The sequence below is a fragment of the Bos taurus genome, chromosome 21, assembly GCF_002263795.3.
Source record: "Bos taurus isolate L1 Dominette 01449 registration number 42190680 breed Hereford chromosome 21, ARS-UCD2.0, whole genome shotgun sequence".
Lineage (NCBI taxonomy): Eukaryota > Metazoa > Chordata > Mammalia > Artiodactyla > Bovidae > Bos > Bos taurus.
The window spans coordinates 56,907,519-56,932,227 of record NC_037348.1 but is presented as its reverse complement, the minus strand read 5'-3'; positions in this window follow the sequence as shown (position 1 = coordinate 56,932,227).

Here is a 24,709-nt window from a genome sequence, read left to right as displayed (position 1 = left end):
ACATATGATTACCACTATGTATGGTGAACTTCAAAATTTGTTAAGAGGGCAAATCTTATGTTAAGTGTCCTTACCAAAAAAAAAAAAGGAACAGGATACAAAGATACTTTGGGAGGTGTTGATTATGTCTGTTACCTTGATTGAGGTGATGGTATTCTGATGTCTGCATATTTCCAAACATATCCAATTGTACAGGTTAAATATGTGCAGTTCTTGGTACATAGATTACACCTCAGTAAAGCTGGGTTTTGTTTTTTTTTAAGAAATTAACTTTGGAAGGAACTGAGTGAGAAGTCTCTGTATTATCTTTGCAACTTTTCTCCAAATCTAAAATTATTCCAAATGAGTTTATCTTTTAAATGGTGCCTTAGTCTCATCTCCCCCAGAAGCAGACACTGAGACAAGAATATAAGTGGAAGTAGTTTTTTTTGGAAAGCGATTCTTGGAATCACCCAGCAGGACTCAGGAATGTGAGACCAGCAAAGGAGGAATCCAGAGAGGCCGTGTCAGCAAGCTGGTGACCACTGTGGGTGACCAGGAGCAGTCCTGCCCAGAAACATGGGAGGTGGTGTAGATCGGCACCTCGGTTACCCCGAGTAGTAGGCAGGGGTGCTGGAATATTTATCCACCCTTCGCCTCAAATATTGATTGAGGGCTGCCCAGCAGATGGACACTTCCAGGCTGCTCATGTGGACCATGTAGGTTCCAGTGGCCAGAGACAGACCTCAGGCAAAGAGTGGCAGGGCTGGTGGTCCAAAGCTGTCCAGTCGGGTGAGGAAAGGATGGCTACCAAAGGGAGCTGGACAGGACACAGACGACACCTGCCTCTCTTGGGTGCTTTCCCAGAATTGATTTCACTTTTAGACGTCTCTTGCTTGAGAGCATCTAACCCATCGTCTTATTAGGATGTACCGACTTGGTGCAACAATATTATTTAAAATTTATTGTTCTTTTATTTGCATTTTATTATAATTCATATAAGACTATCTAAAAATTGCATGTCCTGGGATTGAATGTGCAAAGTGAGTCCCTGCTCCCCTCAGGACACGTGCTGAATATGTCACCAGGAACATCCTGCAGAACCCTGTCCCGCTTCGATTTTTGCATGGACTGCCTCTTGGCTTTGAGTCCCCTGCCTGGATTTTATGCCAGGGAAGTGCTCACTGACCGTTCTCACCCTTGCCACTGTGTCCGTTTATTCTGGGATTATCTGGTTTACTCACAGTTCCTGGTGTTTACTCTTTCCTGCCTGTGTGGATAGAAATAATAAGATATTCTATTAGACACTAACTGGGAAACAGGTCATTTCAGTAATTTACATGGAAGGGATTCATTGAAGAGAATTGACTACACAGCTGGGAAGACAAACAGAGGACAGTGAGATTGGCGATTCAAGGAAATTGCTAGCACCTTTGGGCTGGTGGGACTAAGCAGAGATGCTAGGGGAGCCCTGGGGCTGGGGCTGGGGCACCCTCAAAAGAGCCTGGCAGTGTGGAGCCTCCAACAGGACAGCAGCTAGAGCTATGGAAGGCAGTGCTGGGAGGCGAGGCAGCCAATGCTGGAGACAGAAGCGTGGGGAGAAACAGCCTGGCTTCTCCTTCCTTCTTATTCTCCAGCCTCCCTCCTAATTGGCCATGACCAGCCAGAAGCCTGGGAAACCCAGCCTGTGGGAGCCAGTGCCTGTGTGATAAGCAGCAGAGGAAAGAGGCCAGGAGTGAACCTAAGGCTCTCACACTCATCCCCAGTTATTACAACCAGTCACATGACTTAGAGAAGAAATAAAATACACATACATGTTAACAATCCCTTAATCTTAGAATAAAAAGTGAATTCTGTACCCTACTCGTCATCCACCTCAAATCATTCAATTACCCTTTTGTTCGACGTCAAACTAACCATTCTTATTTGCATATCATAAAAAGCCCATGGCCTTTCACGAGTTCTCAGCAATATACCACATGATTAGAAGGTCAAATTGTCAAATGTGTCCATGTGAGCACCTTCAGGATGCCCTTGGCCTCCTGGATAGCATTCTTTCCTTTCTGACAATAATAAGATGATCCAGAACTTTCCAGCTTGATTTGTCTTCCTCCCTCCCCCATCCAAGACATGATCACCTACCTTCCAAGGAGACCTGATTCCATTAGTGGAGAACAAATGTTAAAAGCCAAAATCTGGCCACAAGGAGTTTACCCTTGGTAGTGACACAGTTGGAAACATTTTTTGTGAGACTATGGATTTATATCAACAGTTCCAATTCAACATAATGTCTTGTGGAATCTCACTGTTAGTAAACAGTATATAGTTTTCAAGATCATCCCCTGGCAGGACCAAAGTGCCTTGGAAGAACTGAACTGGGGGAGTGTTGGCTTCAGACAGGACTAGCACACAAACTCCTCTGACACCAATGCCTGTGAAACACTCTGAACGCGTGCCCATAGGGCCCCAAGCACCTTACCTGCATCATCTCATTTAATCACAGTTGCCTTGTACAAGCGTGGTTACTACCCCCCTTTTACAGACAAGAGAAGAGCTTCCAGAGAGTGGATGAAGTGCTCCTGGTCCTGTCTGTCCTGCTGTATTGACAGCATCCCCCCTAACTGCCCACCACGCCCGGACTCTTCAGCCCCGCACCACGTGGCCAGGCTGGGGGCGTCCCTGGACCCCAAACAAACTGCCTCTCCGCTCTTCCTGCTGCCTCTGTGTGTGTTGTCAGCTCTCCCTCCTGTGCTTGAGATGCCTCCTTGAACTTCAGATTCCAGCTTCAATGTTCCTCTGTGCTCCTTGCTCCATGTACATCTCAACACACATTAGAGCTGCATGTGTGCTTACGTGCGTGTGTATGTGTGTGCAGCCCCCCCTATACTGCAAGCCCCTCACGGGCAAGTTCTGTGTTTCATTCATCTCCACATCCGTAACACACAGTGCCTGTCATTTTCAGGTGCTCAAATCACACGTGATGGAGAACGGAGGAGGACGACCTGGCTCCCAGGTAGCTCAACCCCTGGCAGGTGCCGAGGGGTGCCCTCTCCTCCACAGCTATTTCCTATTCTAAAAGGGGGCCTTCCCCCAAGCTGCGGCTTCCCTGGTGGCTCAGGTGATGAAGAATCCGCCTGCAATCTGGGATACCTGAGTTGGATCCCTGGGTTGGGAAGATCCCCTGGCAGAGGGCATGGCAACCCACTCCAGTATTCTCACCTGGAGAATCCCCAAAGACAGAGGAGCCTGGGGGACTGCAGTCCATGGGGCCGCAAACTGCCTCCCAAATACACACCAGTATTCGATGGCTGCTTTTCCTAAAAGGAACGAGTTTTTACCGGCTTCGGAAAACAATAGTCTGATTTGCTCTAGTCTTTAAGATTTCACTGACAATCTGGGAGGCCGACAAGGAAAACTGAACTGTGGTCCAGACCAAGGACTTGCATCTCCTGGGTCTGAGGGCTTGCGGCAAAATCTCCACGATTCAAGTGAGGCGCTTGCCAGCTGGTGTGCAGTCTCTTTCTTTCTCTCTCTCTCTCTCTCTCTCTCACACACACACGCACATACATGCACGCACACGCTGCCTTGGTAACCAGCGGCTACTAAAAAAAAATGCAAACGCAGCCACTTTCCCAGGAGAAAAAGTCCTCTGCCAGTACAGAAGGCTCAAGCAAGTTTCTTCCGCCGACTCCCGTGTGCGTTGCGTTGTCACCGCCCGTGAACGTGAGTCCAGGCGTGTGCATAGCTTCCGGTGCATGTGCCCTGGAGCCTCGTCCGTCAGGGCTCCTCGGGTTTAAAACTGTGAGCACTGCGGCAGTACCTGCTGTGATATATGCATAGCTAGCACCGTGTTGTTCTGCCAGGGGCTACGGCTCCTCGCAAGAGGTCTGTTCCCTGAAATAGGTTAAGCCCTCCTCCACCGCCTCTGTTCCCGCGTGCACACTGCTGACTCAGCCAGTGTGGCCTGTAGAAACTCCCCCAAAGACGTGATTTGTGTTGGCATAGCAACAATATGTTAATAGGATCTTCCCTGGAGCAGGCTGGCAGGACCTCTACCCGGTGTCGGTCCAGTTACTGTGCACTTCAAACTGGAGTAAAAACCAACTGCCTTCCTTTGAACAGAGGCTGTAATTCAGACCTCCCCCCTCTTTAAACCCAAGTTAATAAGGTTTAGGTGATTTTTAATGCTTTCATGATAAAAGAGAAAAAAATGATACTAGGTCCATGCAACTGTCTTGATGTTGCACCATTAAAGAGAGGTCATTGTCTTTTCCTCCTTTTTCCTTCGTCCTCACTCCCAGAGTCGCTCTGTACCTTTGAAGCCTGACTCGTGAACTAAGCTTAATGAGGGGACAGCGTATAACAGCTGCTGTGCTTGGGTTGCAAATAATAAGAGACTGGACTCAAGCCAAATTAAACTGTAGAGAAGATGGTCAGCTTCAGCAAAGACTTCCAGGATGGATGGACTTCAGGCTCAGGGAGAAACCAAGGACTCAGGTCCTTTTCACATCTCTGCTCGTCCAGCCTCAGCACCAACTCCTTCCAAGTCTGAGCCCCTGTGGTCTCAGCTGCCAGCACCCCAGCAGAGGGAGAGAAAGTCAGAGACAGAGAGACACACAGACCAACAGGGTGAGACACAGCGAATGGATCTGGCTTCTCACCACCCCCCCCACAACGGAAGGCAGAACTACTTCCCAGAGACCTTCAGCAAACCATTCCTTGTGTCCCATTGGCAGAATCAGGTCATGTGCATTCCAGAACCAGTCAGTAGCACGGTGAATGGGATTGTCCTCCAATGCCTCAGGGTCACCCCGTGAGTTGAAGTTAATTCTTCAAACTGAAGTTGTCCTGTGCTTAATGGGAGGAGTGAAATGGACAGTGGGGAGGCCACCACTATACCCACTACTATAACATGAGCACTGCTAGAATACAGGTTAGCACTACTAGCTTACAGGTGAGCACTAACAGATTGGGCTTCCTGGGTGGCTCAGTGGCAAAGAATATGCCTGCCAATGCGGAAGATGCAAAAGATGCAGGTTTGATCCCTGGGTCAGGAAGATCCCTTGGAGTAGGAAATGACAACTTGTTCCAGTATTTTTGCTCGGAAAATTGCATGGACAGAGGAGCCTGGTGGGCTACTGTTCATGGGGGTCACAAAAAGTTGGACATGACTGAGAGACTGAGTGCATGTGCACACACACACACACACACACACACACACACTACTAGATTACAGGTGAGCACTACGAAGACACAGCTGAGCACTGCAAGGACACACGTCCTCTATATGTTGCCACTGCTGCCTCCTCTTAGCCACCCTCAAGTTTGGCTCAGTCCCATGCAACCCAGCAAAGCAATGGGAGCTGGAAGATGGAGTCCAACTGTCTTCCCTTCACTTGCAAACGGGGCACATCCTCTCTAGCATGTCTTTCTTCAGCCCTCACTTGTGACGTGTGATCCTCTCTCAATGAGAGTGCTGGGCGCTGCCGGGGCCAGCGAGAGCTGCTTCCTGAGGCTGGGGCAGGTGATGTGCCAAGGAACTCCTGACATCAGCTACTCAGCCTCCATCAACCTCTAGCACCCTCCTGGCCAAGTCTCCTGGGCTCCTGGGGAGGAAATTGTGCTCCAGCAGTGACGCACAAGGTATAGGTGTCAGCAGTTGTAATTTCTCCGCACAATTTCCTTTCATCTTGAACCTTTTTATTTGTCAAGTACCTGCTTAGAAGGAACATAATATTATGCAAAAAATACTTGCTGGTCACAGACCATTCACACAAAAACCTCAGATCAGATCAGATGAGTCGCTCAATCGTGTCCGACTCTTTGCGACCCCATGAATCAAAGCACACCAGGCCTCCCTGTCCATCACCAGCTCCTGGAGTTCACTCAGACTCACGTCCATCGAGTCAGTGATGCCATCCAGCCATCTCATCCTCTGTCGTCCCCTTCTCCTCTTACCCCCAATCCCTCCCAGCATCACAGTCTTTTCCAATGAGTCAACTCTTCGCATGAGGTGGTCAAAGTACTGGAGTTTCAGCTTTAGCATCATTCCTTCCAAAGAAATCCCAGGGCTGATCTCCTTCAGAACGGACTGGTTGGATCTCCTTGCAGTCCAAGGGACTCTCAAGAGTCTTCTCCAACACCATAGTTCAAAAGCTTCAATTCTTCGGCGCTCAGCCTTCTTCACAGTCCAACTCTCACATCCATACATGACCACAGGAAAAACCATAGCCTTGACTAGACGAACCTTTGTTGGCAAAGTAATGTCTCTGCTTTTGAATATGCTATCTAGGTTGGTCATAACTTTCCTTCCAAGGAGTAAGCGTCTTTTAATTTCATGGCTGCAGTCACCATCTGCAGTGATTTTGGAGCCCAGAAAAATAAAGTCTGACACTGTTTTCACTGTTTCCCCATCTATTTCCCATGAAGTGATGGGACCGGATGCCATGATCTTCATTTTCTGAATGTTGAGCTTTAAGTCAACTTTTTCACTCTCCACTTTCACTTTCATCATTTTTAGTTCCTCTTCACTTTCTGCCATAAGGGTGGTGTCATCTGCATATCTGAGGTTGTTGATATTTCTCCCGGCAATCTTGACTCCAGTTTGTGTTTCCTCCAGTCCAGCGTTTCTCATGATGTACTCTGCATATAAGTTAAATAAACAGGGTGACAATATACGGCCTTGACGTACTCCTTTTCCTATTTGGAACCAGTCTGTTGTTCCATGTCCAGTTCTAACTGTTGCTTCCTGACCTGCATACAAATTTCTCAAGAGGCAGATCAGGTGGTCTGGTATTCCCATCTCTTTCAGAATTTTCCACTGTTTATTGTGATCCACACAGTCAAAGGCTTTGGCATAGCCCATAAAGCAGAAATAGATGTTTTTCTGGAACTCTCTTGCTTTTTCCATGATCCAGCAGATGTTGACAATTTGATCTCTGGTTCCTCTGCCTTTCTAAAACCAGCTTGAACATCAGGAAGTTCACGGTTCACATATTGCTGAAGTCTGGCTTGGAGAATTTTGAGCATTACTTTACAAGAACCTGGGTAGCCCAAATAGCAAAGGTGGTTCCTTCCCAACTACCAATGTTTCACTTGCCTTTGTCATTTGATCTTCAGAGCCTGGAAACAGGCAAAGAAAACTACATACATTATCCCCATTTAATGAGGGGAAGGCCCAGGTACTTAAGTATTTGCTTAAACCTTGTCCCCGATCTGACAAAGGACTTCTATCCAAAATACATAAAGAACTCTTAAAACTCAATGGTAAGGAAACCAGCAACACACTTTGAAAAATGACAAAGGTCTTGAATAGACCTTCACCAAAGAGGATGTAAGACTGGCAAATAAACATACGAGAAGATGTTCAACATCATTAACCATTAGGAAAATGCAAATCAAAACTATAGTGAGATATCACTTCATCGCCACTGGAATAACTGTAATGCAAAAGACAGATAATAGCAAAGGCTGACAAGGACACAGAATTATTGAAACACTTCTGGTGGGAATGCAAAAATGGTGCAGTCGCTCTGAAAGTGGTTTAGTGGCTTCTTATGAAGTTAAATATATACTTTCCACATAACCTAACAATCTCAGTCCTGAATATTTACCTTAGAGAAATGAAAACTTATATTCACACAAAACCTGTACAGAAATGTTAATAGTAGTTTTACTTCTGATAGCCAAAAGCTGGGAAAACCCAGATGTCCCTCATCAGAGGTGAATAAGCAATACAATGGAATATCACTCAGCAGTTAAAAAAAAAAAAAGAACTGTTGATAGATGACAACTTGGATGAATATCACAGATTTTATACTGAGTGAGAGAAGCCAGTCTCAGAATCACATATGGTTTCATCTACAGAATATTCTGGGAAAGACAAAACTATCATGATGCAGAGCACATCAGAATTTGCCAGTTTCTGGGTCGGGGAGAACATGGCTATAAAGGAGTCTTTTGGGGTCATAGAACTATTCTATATCCCAATTGTGGGGGTGGTCACATACATTTACACATGTGTTAAACTTAGTGAAAAGGGGAAAAAAGTTCATCATCTTGCTGGATGATCATTTTTTAAATAAAACTTTAAAAAGCTGGTCATTTGAGACCAGGTCAACTCTGCCCATGCTGTCTCTACCAGAGTACGCAGCCGGTGTAGACTCCAAGCTTTGTTCACAGCACAGTCCTCGGACCCTCACTCAAAGCTTTGTCTTTCACAGAAAATTGCAATAAAGTTCACTCTCAAGTTTCCCAGCCCATGGAAGTAAGAATTAGAAGGAGAAGGAAGGGAGCTGCTGGAAGTAGGCACACTGGCAATGCCCACAGCAGCAGCTGGCCGTGAAAGGGGAGGCAGAAAAGTATGAGATGCAGACATTTATATGTAGAACACACTAGTGTCCGGGCCATTTTGTTCAAGGCCTAACAGCCCAAGCATGCACCTCTGAGATATGGGAGGACTCACCTGCATATCAACCCTGGCTCCTGATGAGGAGAAGGGTCCCTTCAGTGCACTGTCTCTCTCTTTGTAGCAGCAGGAAGGACTCTAAGTATAGTATGCATCTGGTCTACTCACCAGCAACCCTGAAGGTTAGATGTGATTTGCCTTGAAACAGGTTAAGAATTTGGGCACGTAAGTACACCTGTCAACGGCCAGCACCTGCCCTCAGACCTTGATGATGTCTATTATTCCCATGACCGGCAGCCATCACCTCTAACACTTATTGAGCACCTACTATGCCCTGGCACTCTCTTAAGAGCTTTATGTGGATTGTCCTATTTGATCCTCACAACATCCCTATGTGTAGGGACCATAATAAGTCCCATTTTACAGATGAGGAAACTAAAGCCAAAGAGGTCAACTGAGTTGCCTAAATTCATACATCCAGTAAGCAGTGGAGCAAGACTGTGTAGCTGCAGAGCATCCCGTCCTAACCACGGTGCCCTGCTGCCTCAAAGAGTAAGCTGAGGCATAGGAAAGAGCACAAGGAAACAGATTTTAGAGCTGTAACACAAGTGAAGAGAAAGTGAGGAGGACTAAGAAATTGGTGCTTCTTTTGCGGGAAATAGATGTTTAGAGTAACCTACAGAATAAAGTGTCTCATTTATACCACGATGTGTTTATACCGTAAATACCTTTGTTCACCCTTTGCATCTCAATATTTGTCAGTTACATCATTTCTAGATCGTTTAGACTCTATTCTTCCTCATAGTCATTGCACGTGTTTTGTCTCAGTCTACGGTGGTATAAATTCAATGCCCTCTGCCTGTTCTTTTGTTGAAGATTTTCCTGTCATCTCTCAAGGGATCTAAGTTTACCCTCTAATAGATCCTGTGATTCAAACATACAGGAATCCTCAGTTGCCTATGTACCTGAATGACAGCTCGGTTTGGAATAAAAGATAATACTCATTTTTTAAAGAAAGAATGAAGGGTTTGATTCAATGGTGGCTCATATATAGGACATAATCAAGTCCCCTAGAAACAAGAAAAATTGATTCTCAAAGCTATTTTAGCAATTGCCTCAACCTGCACAAAAGTTTTTAATCAAGTGAAAGATTTCAGGAAAACTTACAAAGTTATTTATTTAACATAATACGTGTTTACAAGAGAGGAGGCATCATGGAATTATGATTCCTGAGAAATCCAATCATACATACACAACTTTTCTTTTGTAATCTAGGTATTCTCAATGGTCTCAGGAATTAGATTCCAGAATTACACAGGTCTCCTCGTGTACAGTGTGGAAAGAACTGGGGTGCTCAAAGGGAAAAGACCTCGGTTGTCTGAAAAATCCACTTTGTGGAACATTTATGCTCAAACCACAGAAGATAAAGGCTTTGTAACCCCAGGATAGAATTTCCTCTCCAGTGCCAAGATCTAGATTCCTGAAAACTCCTTTGCAGGAATGTTTGTGGTTGAGGAACTCCTAACATTAAAGAAAACATAGTAGGGACACTGGGATTATAATTAAGCCACAGAAATTCCTCAAGTATTTGTGAGGCTTGTGTGTTAGTTGCTCAATCATGTCCAACTCTTTGGGACCCCATGGACTGTAAGAAAAGGCAAAAATCCGTGGAAGTCAGCCTTTGAGATGCAGGCTCGCTCCCCACCCCCAATGATCACTGCCTCCTATTTTCGCATCCTTGTTTCATCCCTTCTCTTGAGTATGGGTGGAGCAAATGACTTGCTTCTAACAAGCAGAATGTGGCACAAGTAATGGGATCCTGCTTGCAAGATCAGGTTATAAAAAGACTGTGGTGTCTGTCTTGGGCTTCATGCTTTCCTGCATTACTCACTCTGCGGAAGCCCTTTATCATGTCTCAAGGCAGCACTGCGGTGAAGCCCACATGATGAGGGGCCTGAGCTCAGAAGCTGATCCTCCACCTCTGTCGGGGCTTCAAATGAGTCTGCAGCCCTGGCTGACAGCTTGACTGCAACTTCTGGGAGATCTTGAGCCAAAAACCCTGAGCTAAGCCTCTCCTGATTTCTGACCCACGGGAGCTATGAAATAATAAATACTGCTTTATGCTGCTGTTTGGAGGTAACGTGTTATACAGTAATAGACAACTAGGACACAAATTAGACTGTCAGTGACAGTTCACACATTGTTGTTCAGTTGCTCACTCGTGTCTGACTTTTTGCAACCGCGTGGACTGCAGCACACCAGGCTTCCCTCTCCTTCACTATCTCCCAGATTTTGCTCAAACTCGTGTCCATTGAGTCTATGATGCCATCCAATCACCTCATCCTCCATCACCCGCTTCTCCTCCTGACTTCAATCTTTCCCAGCATCGGGGTCTTTTCCAATGAGTTGGCTCTTCTCATTAGGTGGCCAAAGTTTACATACTATAACTTGGTTTAAAAAAACACCACCTTATATTATATTCCATTTACCACCCCTTGCATACTGGAAACTTAAGGTTCTGTCACTGTAACTGTTTCAAAGAAATATTACCATTTGTAACTGGATTTGTATTGATCACTTGAGTGGAGGGCTAGGCATAGTAAAAATAAATCTTACTTAATGAGGACTAGGTATAATAAAAGAAAGCTCTAAGCTCTTCTAGGCTATTGCGCGAGGCACCCCAAGGCCATTTCCCGAAGCACCATTTAATTTTTGCTTTTATGGTAAATATGTGCATAGCGCAAAATATGATAGTTGCTAGAATTTTGCAAGGGAGGAGGAGTGGATTTACTCCATAAAATTTGGATTACTGGCAGGAAAACTTGCTCCCTCAGGGTCTTGAACTCCTTCCCACATACTCAAAGGAAGAAGCCTGGGTTTACAGGACGTGGGGAACTGAGTCTACTTCTGTTGAGCTGCAGAGGGGAATCCATAGTTGAGCAAGGACCCTGTGAAGGGAAGGAAGCTCCACTCTGAGGAGCATTTTCCTAGGAACGCTGGCTTGAGGAACTTTCCTGAACCTCCTCTGGGGCTCACCATCCACACCTCAGCCTCGGTCTTCTGCTGTCTCAGCGTCTCCACAGGGAAAGACCCTCCCAGGCCGTAACTGGAGACTGCAGGAAGGAAGCAGGGCTGCACACTTTGAACACTGTGACACACGCTGGGTCACCAGCCTCAGCCTGACCCCTGGATTCCTCAGGTGTCTTTGGTGGAAAATAAAGCCCAGACTCCTCATCCCAGGCTGGGCTGAGGAGGAAACGTGAGGAACAGGAGGAGGATGACTCCAGCCCCACAGTCCTGGACTGGAGAAGCACGCTTCCCATATTTCACAGAGACGTGGAATGAAAGTGTCTCTTGACTTGGCCCGTTCATTCCATTGTTTAGTAATGTTTTTTACTCTGCTTTTCTTTAGTTCAATTCATTTAACAAGCTGAATTTCTAGAACTGGCTTAGATCTGATTTCCTGCTTCAAGACAAATCATTAAAATAACTAAAGTCATTCAACCACCTGTGTCTCTCATAATCAAGAAAATCTCTGCATCCACAATAGCTTAGATACAGGTCAGTGTGAGGTAGGGGAGGGGAGGAAGTAACCCAGGAGATTCGGGGGGTATTTGGGATGAGGCAGACCTCAGAGGGCCGTAATGGATTGTTGGAGAAGATGGGTCGAGCTGGCCTGGTGTTCCTAAGTCTGGTCTCAACTGAAATCATTCAGCATTATTAGTTCCTGTTGGGTAGAGATGCCTCTGAGGACAGAAGCTTCATCTTCTCCCTTTGGGACCCCCACACCCCCGCTGCAACCATGGCTCAGCAGGAGGTATTACTGACTGATGGCGGCTGCCCCTCTGAGCTCAGGGTCTTGCCCAGCAATGTCCTGAAATGGAGGCAAGGGTGAAAAGTGGAAAGGGACCTCGGGGGGAAAATCAGTTTTTAGCTGTTTATGTAGGATTCCCTACCTGGTGCAGCCCTCTGTGTTACAGCCCAGAACTAGGAGGTGGAAGGAGTCAACCATCTACACGTATGAAGAGTGGAGAGAATGCCGACTAATTTTTATCGAGCCCTTGTGCTCAGAACAGGAGAAGGCAATGGCACCCCACTCCAGTACTCTTGTCTGGAAAATCCCATGGACAGAGGAGCCTGGTAGACTGCAGTCCATGGGGTCGAGAAGAGTCGGACACGACTGAGTGACTTCACTTTCACTTTTCACTTCCATGCATTGGAGAAGGAAATAGCAACCCACTCCAGTGTTCTTGCCTGGAGAATCCCAGGGACGGGGGAGCCTGGTGGGCTGCCATCTACGGGGTTGCATAGAGTCGGACATGACTGAAGCAACTCAGCAGCAGCAGCTCAGAACTGTGCCAGACCATGTATATTAATTTGCAAAGCAGAAATTGAGACTCAGATGTAGAGAACAAACATATGGTCACCAAGGCGGAAAAGGAGGAGGGGGATGAATTGGGAGGTTGGGACTGATGTATATACACGACTATGTATAAAATAGATAACTAATGAGGATCTACTGTATAGCCCAGGGAACTGTACTCAATACTCTGCCGTGACCTAAAAGGGAAGGAAATCCAAAACAGGGAGGATATATGTGTACATATGACTGATTCACTTAGCTGTACAGCAGAAAATAACACATTATACAGCAACTATACTCCAAAAACATTTTTTAAATAAAAGAATAGCCCCAATGAATACAGACTCTGTGCCAAGTACTTAGCATCAGTTATGAGGGATGCCATTTGATTCTAGGTGGGATTTGGGTGTGCCTGGACACATCTGGAATACCAGTGGAGAAGATCTCTTCAGAAGTCTATTTTCATGAAGACTGAGAGATCACCTGGCAAGAATGCACCCCAAGGAAATTACCTAGTGTGAATGAGTGTGGTATCATCCATTAGGATCAGTTTCAGCTGATTATTTCCTTTTTTCACCCTCAAAATAACTATCTCAAAAATAAGATCGAAGCTTATTTTTCTTTGATGCAAAAGAGGTCCAGAACCAACAATCCAGGACTGGCATGGAGATTCCACAGTTTCATTAGGGACACAGACTTCAATCTTTCTGCTCCACTGTTTAAGGGCATAGCTTCCATCTACAAGCTCTCCTCAGGCTCCAAAATGGCTGCTGGAGCTCCAGTCATCACACCTCAGGCTGTCAGCTGGAGGATAGAGGGAAGAGGGCAAAAAGGGACAGACTGACTTCTGAGAAATGCTGTAATCAGCCTTTCTTACACACCCCACTTCTGCTTATGTCCTGTTGGCCAGAACTTAGTCAAATGGACATACTTAAGTTCCAAGGGAAGCAAAGAAATCTTGTCTTTTACTCTAGGTAGCAAGGGACCCAGCTGGAAATCAGTGTTCACTGCCTAAGAAGAAAGGAGAAGACAGATTTCTGTATAGGCAACGACAAACTTCAGCCATTGAAATCCAGATTGGAAGCCCCATGGCTGCATGTCTGAGTCTCAGAGAGGGGGCAGGCTGCCAGAAAACTGAGACTTGGGGGCCTAAGGAGTGCTGAATAGGATCCCTCCCACTCAGAGTAACATCAAATAGGACAGAAGGGCTTTTTTCCAGCAATGTTCCCAAACCATAGCTCATCTCTGATAGAGGTTCCCCTAGGCTGAGTGAAGGACAAAGGTTAAGATGCTTGACGGGACAGCACCCAGGCATGGGAGTATCCGATGTTTGGTGAGCACATATGTGGTGTGAGTGCTAAGTCACTTCAGCCATGTCTGACTGACCCTATGGACGATAGCCCCCCAGGTTCCTCTGTCCATGGGATTATCCCAACAAAAATACTGGAGTGGATTGCCATGCCTCCATCCAGGGGATCTTCCTGACCGAGGGATCGAGCCTGCTTCTCTTACGTTTGCCTGCATTGGGCAGGTGGGTTCTTCGCCACTAGCACACCTGCGGAGCCCGCACATGTGTAGGGCGTGTTTTAAATGTCCTCACCAATACTTGAAGCAGGGGAGGAGGGGCTCACAGGTTATGGAGAACCAGTGAACCTTAGGCTACTACTGTCAAAGTGACACTACTGATCCTCAAGACCAGTGAGACTGTGACAATCCCACTGTGTTAATCCTCACAGCCAACTTTTTTTTAAGGCAACACATTTATTTATTCCTTAAAATACGACAAATTTAAGAGGGTCTCTCTTCTGTTTTAAATAAAGTGGAATCATACGAGTAGGAAATCCTCACAGCCAACTTTAAGGCATGTAAGATTATCCCCTTTCCAAGAGCTGAAGAAACTGAGGCTCAGAGAAGTAAAGTAACACGGGCCCAGCGTCATACATCTGCGCCATGGCAGAACCATGAGTAAATCCAGGTGTGCAGCTCTCAAAAGCCCTGTTTCCACTCCTCACCCTACCATGCCTTCTCTCTGCTGAGAAGAGTCTGGGGCTGTAAGAGAGGATGAGATGGGACAACACATGAACCTGGGAGACACCTGTGACATTTTTCTGTCTAGAATCCCTTCTTTTGAGCAAGGATCTTGTTCCAGTCCTTATGGTGTGGGTCCTATGCAAGTCCACTTCCCCTATCCCCCAGTCAGCAGCTCAGGCAAACTTAGACTTTCTTTCTCTTTGAGTAGGGTCACAGGGGCTGAAGGCAATGGAGAAAAATAATCCCACAATAGCTTTCTAAAGAGACTTTCCATGGGTTCTTGAGATGTTCGAGTCCCTGACCTTCAGTTCCATGAGCTACCCAAAATCAACTAAGCCTGGGACTTCCCTGGCAGTCCAGTGATGATAACGCCATGCTTCCACTGCAGGAGCTCAGGTTCGGTCCCTGGTCAGGGAACTAAAAATCCAGTTAGCTGTGCAACATGGCCAAAAAAAGAAGAAGGAAGGAAGAAAAAGAAAAAAAAAAAAAAGGATATGTGCCAATAGCTATTCTCCCTTCTTCCCTAAAAACAAAACATGGAGTTTATTGGGTATGTAAATATACCCAGCTTTAAAAGCACTAACTCATTTGGAAGATGCACTTTTTTAATCCCTTCTTCCTCTGAAGTGCTGGTGTGATGGCTAGAGTTGTGTTGTGTGTCTGCTCAGTTGTGTCCAAGTCTTTGCAACCCCATGGACTAAAGCCCAGAAGGATCTTCTGTCCTTGGAATTTTCCAGGGAAGAGTACTGGAGTTCATTGCCATTGCCTTCTCCAGGGGATCTTCCCCACCCAGGGACTGAACCTGCCTTTCCACATCTACTTGCATTGCTGGGACGATTGGAGACAAGAAAGGCAGAAGGAGTCTGAGTCCCTAAGGAATTTGTGAAACTACCGTGGGTGTGTGCTAAGTTGCTCCAGTGGTGTCTGACTCTTTGTGACCCTATGGACTGTAGTCCCCCAGGCTTCTCTGACCATGGGATTCTCCAGGCAGGAATACTGGAGTGGGTTGCATGCCTTCCTCCAGGGGATCTTCTGGACCCAGGAATCAAACCTGGGTCTCCTGCATTGCAGGCATTTTCTTTATTGACTGAGCTATGAGGGAAGCCCTCTATTACCCACCTTCAGACTTGAGGAGAGAAAAGAAACAATCCTTCAGATTATATGGGCTGATATTATTTCAAGTCTCAGTCATTAGCAACCACGTTAAATTCTAAGCAATGCACCCATTTTATTGCTTAAGTCAGAGACAGTAACTTTGCTTCTAGTGAGAAATGAGACAGATCACTTAAAATTAAAGTCTAACTGGGAGCCCAAGGGGCAAAACATATCCCTCAAAAACTACTAAGGTCATTTGTCTCTCCTGACTAACACTTCTGCCTTTGGCCATGGCCTACTGAGTCCCCCACCGGCAGGCGGGAGACTAGGCAGGTAAAGGAGAATGTCCAGGAATGTGGTTACAGGAATAGATATGTACAGGATGATCCAAGATGAAATGCTTCAAACCCTGCTCCCTGGGACTAGTTCCAGAAGACCACAAATGTGACATCAGCAGACCAGATTCAAGGTCTTTTCCTGTGGCTGATTCTATAATCTTTACTCTCTTAACCTCTCCAGGCCTTGGTTTCCAAATCTTTAAAAGGGAAAGAAAGTAAAAATTAGTGAATATACAAATACTTCAAAAATCATAATGCTCTTTACACATCATTGTTGCTAGTTTTAATTAAGTTTTAGCCATGTTAAGAGGTCTTAATGTGTTTCGGGGCTCACTCAGAAGTGATATTCACAACATTGGCTGTGTTGATATGAAGTCAGTGCTAAACAATTCACTTGCTTTTGAAACCCTACTGACTCCTAAATGGAGGTCAGTGCTGTTTTGTGTTACTCTCTAGCTGTTGCTTGTGCTAATGTACACTTGATAATTTAAACAACTTTTAAGGGGGAGATAGTCAAGCCAATCAATCCTAAAGGAAATCAACCCTGAATATTCATTGGAAGGGCTGATGCTGAAGCTGAGGCTCCAATACTTTGGCCACTTGACACAAAGAGCCAACTCACTGGAAAAGACCCTGATGCTTGGAAAGATTGAAGGCAAAAGGAGAAGGTGGATTAGATAGCATCACCAACTCACTGGACATGAACCTGAGCAAACTCTGGGAGATAGTGAAGGACAGGGAAGTCTGGCATGCTGCAGTCCATGGGCTCACAGAGTCAGACATGACTTAGTGATGAAACAACAATAATCATACCCAGCTGGCTTCCTTTGGAGTTGGTCAAAATCCAAAGGTTTGGAAGACTTGTGCTTGGATTAAGTTTGGACCAACAGCAAAATATTTCACTGCCTTCATTGTGCTCTGCATTCACCCACTGTGCTTATGGCCACAGCCCAGGTAAAATCAGTTTTTCATAATTTGACACAGGAAATTTTGCCCTGAACTTTTCTAAGATAATCCTTTGCATTTGCAAATTTATAATTTTCAAAGTGCTTCTGGGCCCAGCAGATCTTCCAGACTCACAATGACTGGTTCTAAGGATAGATATTATTTTACCTGTTTTACAAATGAGCAGATTATTTCCAAAGAACTAACCAAAAGTGAAATGATTTTCCCAGCATGGCCCAGAAGTGGGAGAAGTGGGACTTGGAGGCACCTCTGTTTCCTTCTCCATCCCCAAGAAGTGTGCAGGGCAGGCCGTGTGATGTTGACATCTCCCACCACACCAGTGCCCACCACAGATGCTCTTAGCTTTCTCCTCTTCCCATCGGCCCTTGCTTGCTGGATCCTCTTTGCCTTACAGTCTAGACCATCTGAAGTATAACTAGATCTTACAGAAATAAGGAGCCTAGGAGGGATTTGGCAGTTAATCTGATGGACAGGAAAGGAAGGATAACAAATACATCAGAAATAGCCAAGAAAATCCACCCAAACCAGGGATCACAGAGAAGAAAACAGAAGTTCAGTACCAGTGGTGAAACCATGTATACTTTGAGGGAAACCTAATATGCACATGTCTGAGACTTTTTAAATCATCAGAATACTTTCTGGTGAGAGCTATTTGATATCCAGGAAGCCTTTGGAATTATTTTAATAGGCTTTATTAAGCTCTATTTTCAACATTGGGAGATTGTGTTCTGCCAGGAGAAGATTACTTGGATATCAGATCGAAGCCTCTAAGATTCCAGAAAAACTTAACATGGCCACACTCATTGTGAGACCCAGTTGGCTAACTTGACCTCCCACACCCACCCTGGCACTTCTCTCCAGGTTCTTCTCCAACTGGTAACTCTGAATCCAGGGGTTTTAGTAAGCTCAGGCTACCATTACAGATTAGGCGGGTTCAATGATAGAAATTCATTTTCTCACAATTCTGGAGGCTAGAAGACCAAAGCAAGGTACTAGCAGGGTTGATTTCTGGTGAGGCCTCATGGCCTGGCTTGCAGACAGCTACCTTCTTACCGTGTCTACAGATGGTCTTTCCCCTGTGCACACATGGAGAGGAAAAAGAGAGAGCTCTGGCGTCTCTTCCTCTTCTTATAAGGACACCAGTCCTATTGGATTAGGGCCCCATCCTCATGGACTCATTTTACTGTAATTACCTCCTTCAAGGGCCTATCTCCAAATGCAGTCACATTCAGGCTTGAAGCTTCAACATGTGGATTTGGGTACAGGAGACACAATTGAGACCATAGCACCAGGGTTGAGAATGTGGGCCCCAATCACTCAGCAAGATGCTGCAAGTGGAGCCTGGAGGCCAAAGCCCTAAATAGTAGAAGAGCATGTCCTCACCTCTCCACCTGTGTTCCCTCCTCTATAAGGAATGAATCCAACCAGTCCATCGTAAAGGAGATCAGTCTCGAGTGTTCATTGGAAGGACTGATGTTGAAGCTGAAACTCCTATACTTTGGCCACCTGATGTGAAGAACTGACTCATTTGAAAAGACCCTGATGCTGGGAAAGATTGAAGGCAGGAGGAGAAGGGGATGACAGAGGATGAGATGTTTGGATGGCATCACTGACTCAATGGACATGAGTCTGAGTAAACTCCAGGAGTTGCTGGTGGACAGGGAGGTCTGGCGTGCTGCAGTCCATGGGGTCACAAAGAGTCAGACATGACTGAATGACTGAACTGAACTGAAGGAATGAAGTGGGACAAAGCCCGTTGTGTTACTGGGACCCCTAAATTCTGATTCTGGCTCTGCTACCATCTGACTGAGGGTCTTTGGATAAGTGCAACCTTCCTGTGACCCATTTAATAACATACATAATATGAGGTGTTAACAACAATCACAAAAAGAAACAATTTTAAAGTGGGCAAAGGACTTGAATAGACATTTCTCCAAAGAAGATATGCTGATGGCCAATAAGTACATGAAAGTGAAGTGAAGTGAAGTGAAAGTCACTCAGTCATGTCCAACTCTTTGCAATCCCATAGACTATACAATCCATGGAATTCTCCAGGCCAGAATACTGGAATGGGTAGTCTTTCCCTTCTCCAGGGGATCTTACCAACCCAAGGATCCAACCCAGGTCTCCTGCATTGCAGGCAGATTCTTTACCATATGAGCCACAAGGGAAGCCCAAGAATACTGGAGTGTGTAGCCAATCTCTTCTCCAGTAGATCTTCTCAACCCTGGAATTGAACCAGGGTCTTCTGCATTGCAGGCAGACTCTTTACCAACTGAGCTATCAGGAAAGCCAAGTACATGAAAAGATGCTCAATATCACTAATTTTTAGAGAAATGCAAATTAAAATTACAGCAAGGGGCTTCTCTGGTGGTCTAGTTGTTAAGAATTCACCTGCCGAAAATAAACAAATAGATAATAAAAAAGAAATAATTCACCTGCCAATGCAGGGGACATCAGTTTGTTCCCTGATCCTGGAAGATCTCACATGCTGCAGGGCAACTAAGCCCATGTACCACAACTGCTGAGCCGACATGCTGCAACTGCTGAAGCCCACATGCCCTAGCTCCTGTTCTCTGCAAGAAGAGAAGCCATCGCAGTGAGAAGTCCGCGCACCACAAAGAGTAGCCCCCACTCACTACAACTAGAGAAAGCATGTGCACAGCAATGAAGACCCAGCACAGTCAGAAATAAATCTTAAAAAAAAAAAAAAAAACTACAGTGAGATACCACCTTACACCCATTCAGTTCAGTCCAGTTCAGTCGCTCAGTCGTGTCAGACTCTTTGTGACCCCATGAATTGCAGCACGCCAGGCCTCCCTGTCCATCACCAACCCCCAGAGTTTACCCAAACTCATGTCCATCGAGTCAGTGATGCCATCCAGCCATCTCATCCTCTTTCGTCCCCTTCTCCTCCTGCCCCCAATCCCTCCAAGCATCAGAGTCTTTTCCAATGAGTCAACTCTTCACATGAGGTGGCCAAAGTACTGGAGTTTCAGCTTTAGCATCAGTCCTTCCAAAGAACACCCAGGACTGATCTCCTCTAGGATGGACTAGTTGGATCTCCTTGCAGTCCAAGGGACTCTCAAGAGTCTTCTCCAACACCACAGTTCAAAAGCATCAATTCTTTCAAAAACTGACAATAACAAATGTTAGTGAAGATACAGAGAAATCAGAACCTTTGTGCATTGTTAGTGGTTATGTAAAATAGTGAGGCTGGTGTGGAAAACATTATGATAATCCATCAAAAAAGTAAATATAGAATTACCATATGATCCAGCAATCCTGCCTCTGAGTATATACTCAAAAGAATTGAAAGCAGAGTCAAGCATACACCTGTACACTAATGTTCATAGCAGGATTTGCTAAAAAGTGGAAACAACCATTGATGGATGAATGGATAAAAAGTGGTATTAATGGATATTAATACTGTTAATTAATATCGATAAAAATGGATATTACATAGCCTTAAAAAGAAAGGAAATCCTATCACATGCAACAATATAGATAACTTTGAAGACACTAAGCTAAGTGAAATAACAGTCATAAAAGGACAAATACTGTGTGATTCCATTTATATGAGGCTCCTAGAGTAGTCAACGGAGAAGGCAATGGCAACCCACTCCAGTACTCCTGCCTGGAGGATCCCATGGATGGAGGAGCCTGGAAGGCTGCAGTCCATGGGGTCGCTGAGGGTCGGACATGACTGAGCGACTTCGCTTTCACTTTTCACTTTTATGCATTGGAGAAGGAAATGGCAACCCACTCCAGTGTTCTTGCCTGGAGAATCCCAGGGACGGGGGAGCCTGGTGGGCTGCCGTCTGTGGGGTCACACAGAGTCGGACACGACTGAAGTGACTTATCAGTAGCAGCAGAGTAGTCAAAATCATAGAGAACAAAAGTAGAATGGTAGTTGCTGGGAGTTCGGGGAAGGGAGATTGGAAAGTTATTGTTTACTGTTATTGTCTGTCATTGTTTAATGAGTACAGTACGTCCCCTACATACGAACCTTCAAGTAGCGAACTTTCATGGCTTCAAATGCCAGGCATGAGTGAAATTGCAGCTTGCCCTCCATCTCTTACTACTTATGATTCTTCGGCTCTACCATCTCCCACCTCCTCTCCCTCCTGAGTCACTGACTCTTCTTGCCTGTCCACTTGATGCCAGCCTCTGTATGCCAACTGTTGTAGTGTACTACTGCACTTTTCAAGACTGTACCAGGTGGTGCTGGTGGTAAAGAAGCCCCCTGCCAGTGCAGGAGACACAGGTTCGATCCATGGGTTGGGAAGATCTCCTGGAGGAGGGAAGAGCTACCTACTCCAGTATTCTTGCCTGGAGAGACCTCTGGACAGAGGAGTCTGGCAGGCTACAGTCCATAGAGTATCAAAAAGCTGGACACGACTGAAGCAACTTAGCATGCATGCATGCACTGTAAGATTAAGAATGTTTTCTTTATTTTTCATGTTTTGTTTTTATGTGTTCTTTGTGTGAAAAGTATTATAAACCTATTCCAGTAAAGTACAGTATAGCGACTATGTTTACTGAGTACCTAGGCTAACTTCGTTGGATTTACAAACATGCTCTCAGAGAAGAACTCGTTCGTATGCAGGAGACTTACTGTACTGGGTTTCAGTTTGGGAAAGATAAAAAGTTCTGGAGATGGAAAATGAGGAGCAATCATTGGGCCAAATCTAAGGTGTCATCAGCTCTGAAATTTTAAGTCTTTTGGTGCCAACAGAGCATAAGAGGAGATCCCTCCTTTCCATTACCAAAGAGCAAAACTGAATCCTCAGCCCCTTTCTCAGCACTTCCCAGACCTGTTTGGGAGACAGACACTGGATGAGAGTCTGTGGGTTTGGCTGGTCTAGACAATTGCAAGGAAATTGGAAGACTCTGAAGAAATTTGCACTTGCAGGCAGCTCAGGGTAAATATTTTGTGACCCTTGGAAGGATGAAATTCTTTTTTAGAAAAAAATCAGTGTACTTTGGGATAAGTCTTACTTATTGTATTTCTGAGCTGGGCAACACTGCTGGTGCTTAGATTCAGGAAAACTTAATTCAGTGCCTATCTGTTGTATGTGGAGCAAAATTATGGGGAGTACTCGGGCTGAAAATGGGTCTGGAGTTTTAGAGGTGGTCTTAAAAACAAACAAACAAAAAAGCCTTCAACCACCATATAGATGACTGTAGTATCTTAAAACATACCGCCTTGTGAAAACACGCCAAATATCATCTTCCACTTTCCTGACCTTTGGACATTCTAATTTCAGATGTCTGCCCTTCAAATGTGATGAGTGGCTGTCAGCTTAAATATCAGACTCTTAATTCAGGATGTGCTTAAGGAACCAGAGTCTGGTAGCTATTCAAAGGAATGGTTTCTAACCCAGTTGTCCCCCTCTGCTGGTGCTCACTCCATGGAAATCCCTGGCAGTCTGAAGTGTGTCCAGTGTGTGTCTCTATGGGTTTTGTCCCCTTGTCTCCTTCAAACCCAGGGCTAAGGCTGGGGCTCATCTCCAAGGCCTATGTGCAAATTAAAAGAGGGAAAAGCTATCCTATTCACCCCAGTATCCCAAGCTTGGGAGCAAAATGGAAACAGCAAATATCTACTGAGTTGAACTGAATCTCTTCCTGAATGGTAGAGAATGGAACATCCAGATCAAACCCTTTCAGTTCCAAATAAGCCAACTTAAACACACATCCTTCATATTCCCAGCCAGGTAAACAAAGAAGAAACACTTGAAATTTGTTCCTTGTACTAATTAATGCTCCCAATTTTAAACTCTGAAACCTTTGTATTATTTCTATGACCTAAGATTTATTAATGCTGAAAAACAAAGGCAATTATAACAAGAGATTGATGATTAATTTTTCTCATTTGGCTTTACCCCTTCTGGCCAGTTTTTTCTTTCTAATAAAAAACAAATTTGAGAACAGGATGACTGCACGCAGCTCAAACAGATCTTCCAACCCTTCATGAGACAGCAAGGTCTGGCTAGAGAGGCATCCACTGGCCCACCTCACCCCTAAATACTGAAAGTCCTCGGTTTTGCTCCTAGGTGTGTTTTTTACTAAGTTCCTATGTGTAAAACCCTTGAATTTTGTGTTACACTTGGTTCTTCTCAAAGCATTTCGACATATATCTATACCTTCTAATCTCACAACTGTCTGGTTAAATCAAAAGGATTTCCATTTTGCAGAAGAGAAGACTGAGATGTGGAGAGGTCAATTTGATCTGCTCACTTGAATTAATAATGTTGTTTGGGCCGTAATTACTTCCCTACTTCTCTGGTTAATGGCTTCCCATTTTAATGCACATTTATAAGTTCAAAGCTCAGTAGTGTTCTGCTAGTTTTTAAATAGTCTGCCCACCTTCCCTTGGGCACACAACAGCCAGAACCGACACCCAGGATGCCTGCCAGCTGCCAGTCACTTCTCTTCTGGAGCAAGAGCCTTTTTCCGAACTAGCAAGTTTCTTGGACTCCAAGCTGTCTGGGCTCCTTGGTGGCTTGCCACAGAACCTGTTTTCTCAGGAATTGGGGGATTTATGGTCAGAATCCAGAAGCAGGGGAACTTAGGACACAACAAAGAGCTGAACCTCAGAATGACGAGGAGGGGATGGCTGGTTCTGGTACAAACCAGGTGACCGAGAGTTGGTGGTAGCAAAGTTCGTAGAATTTCACCCCTGCCTGGAATGTTCCTGTTAATGAAACTCAGCTCCCAGAGAGACAGTTCAGGCTGTTTATCTCTGTTGTCTTTACTTGTCTTATGTTTTACTGCTGCTCAGAGTATGTGGAGGTAATGCTTTAAAGTCAGCACAGTAGGTGAAATTCCAGCAGAGACCAAATTTACCCTCGAAAATTTTTTTTTTTTTTTTTTTGTCACATCACACATCATGTGTGATCTAATCTCCAAGACCAGGATCAAACCCATACCTTTGCAGTGGAAGCTTGGAGTCTTAACCACTGGACCACCAGGGAAGTCCTTGAAAATTCCTTAAACCCCCCGGAGTACAGTTGACAAGGTTTGTTGCATCCAGCCCTATTTAGTAGTATGAGTTATATGCAGAATGTGTGAGATAAGAGTCCTTACAAAAAAACTTTCTTTTCCTGACAACTGACCTTTAAACCATCCTAGTAGGGGGCATCATTTTCCAGTTCCTGGATGAACATTTGGGCCAGCCAACCCGTTAATTTTTTCTTAAATGAGGATAAAATTCACATAACATTAAATTAACCATTGAAAGTGAACAATTCAATGGCTTTTAGTATTAATACATCCACAGAGCTGTACAACTGTCCACTCTATCAAGTTCTAAGATATTTTCCTCCCCCCTAAAACCAGACCTTGTACCACTCCCCATCCCATTCCCTCCGCCCCTTAACCACTCCCACAGCCACCAAACCCCAACCCCAGCTACCTCTAGTCAGTCCACTTTCTTCCTCCATGGATTTACCTGTTCTGGGGGTTTCATATAAATGGAATCATACAATATGTGACCCTTGTGTCTGACTTCTTTTGCTGTGGATAATG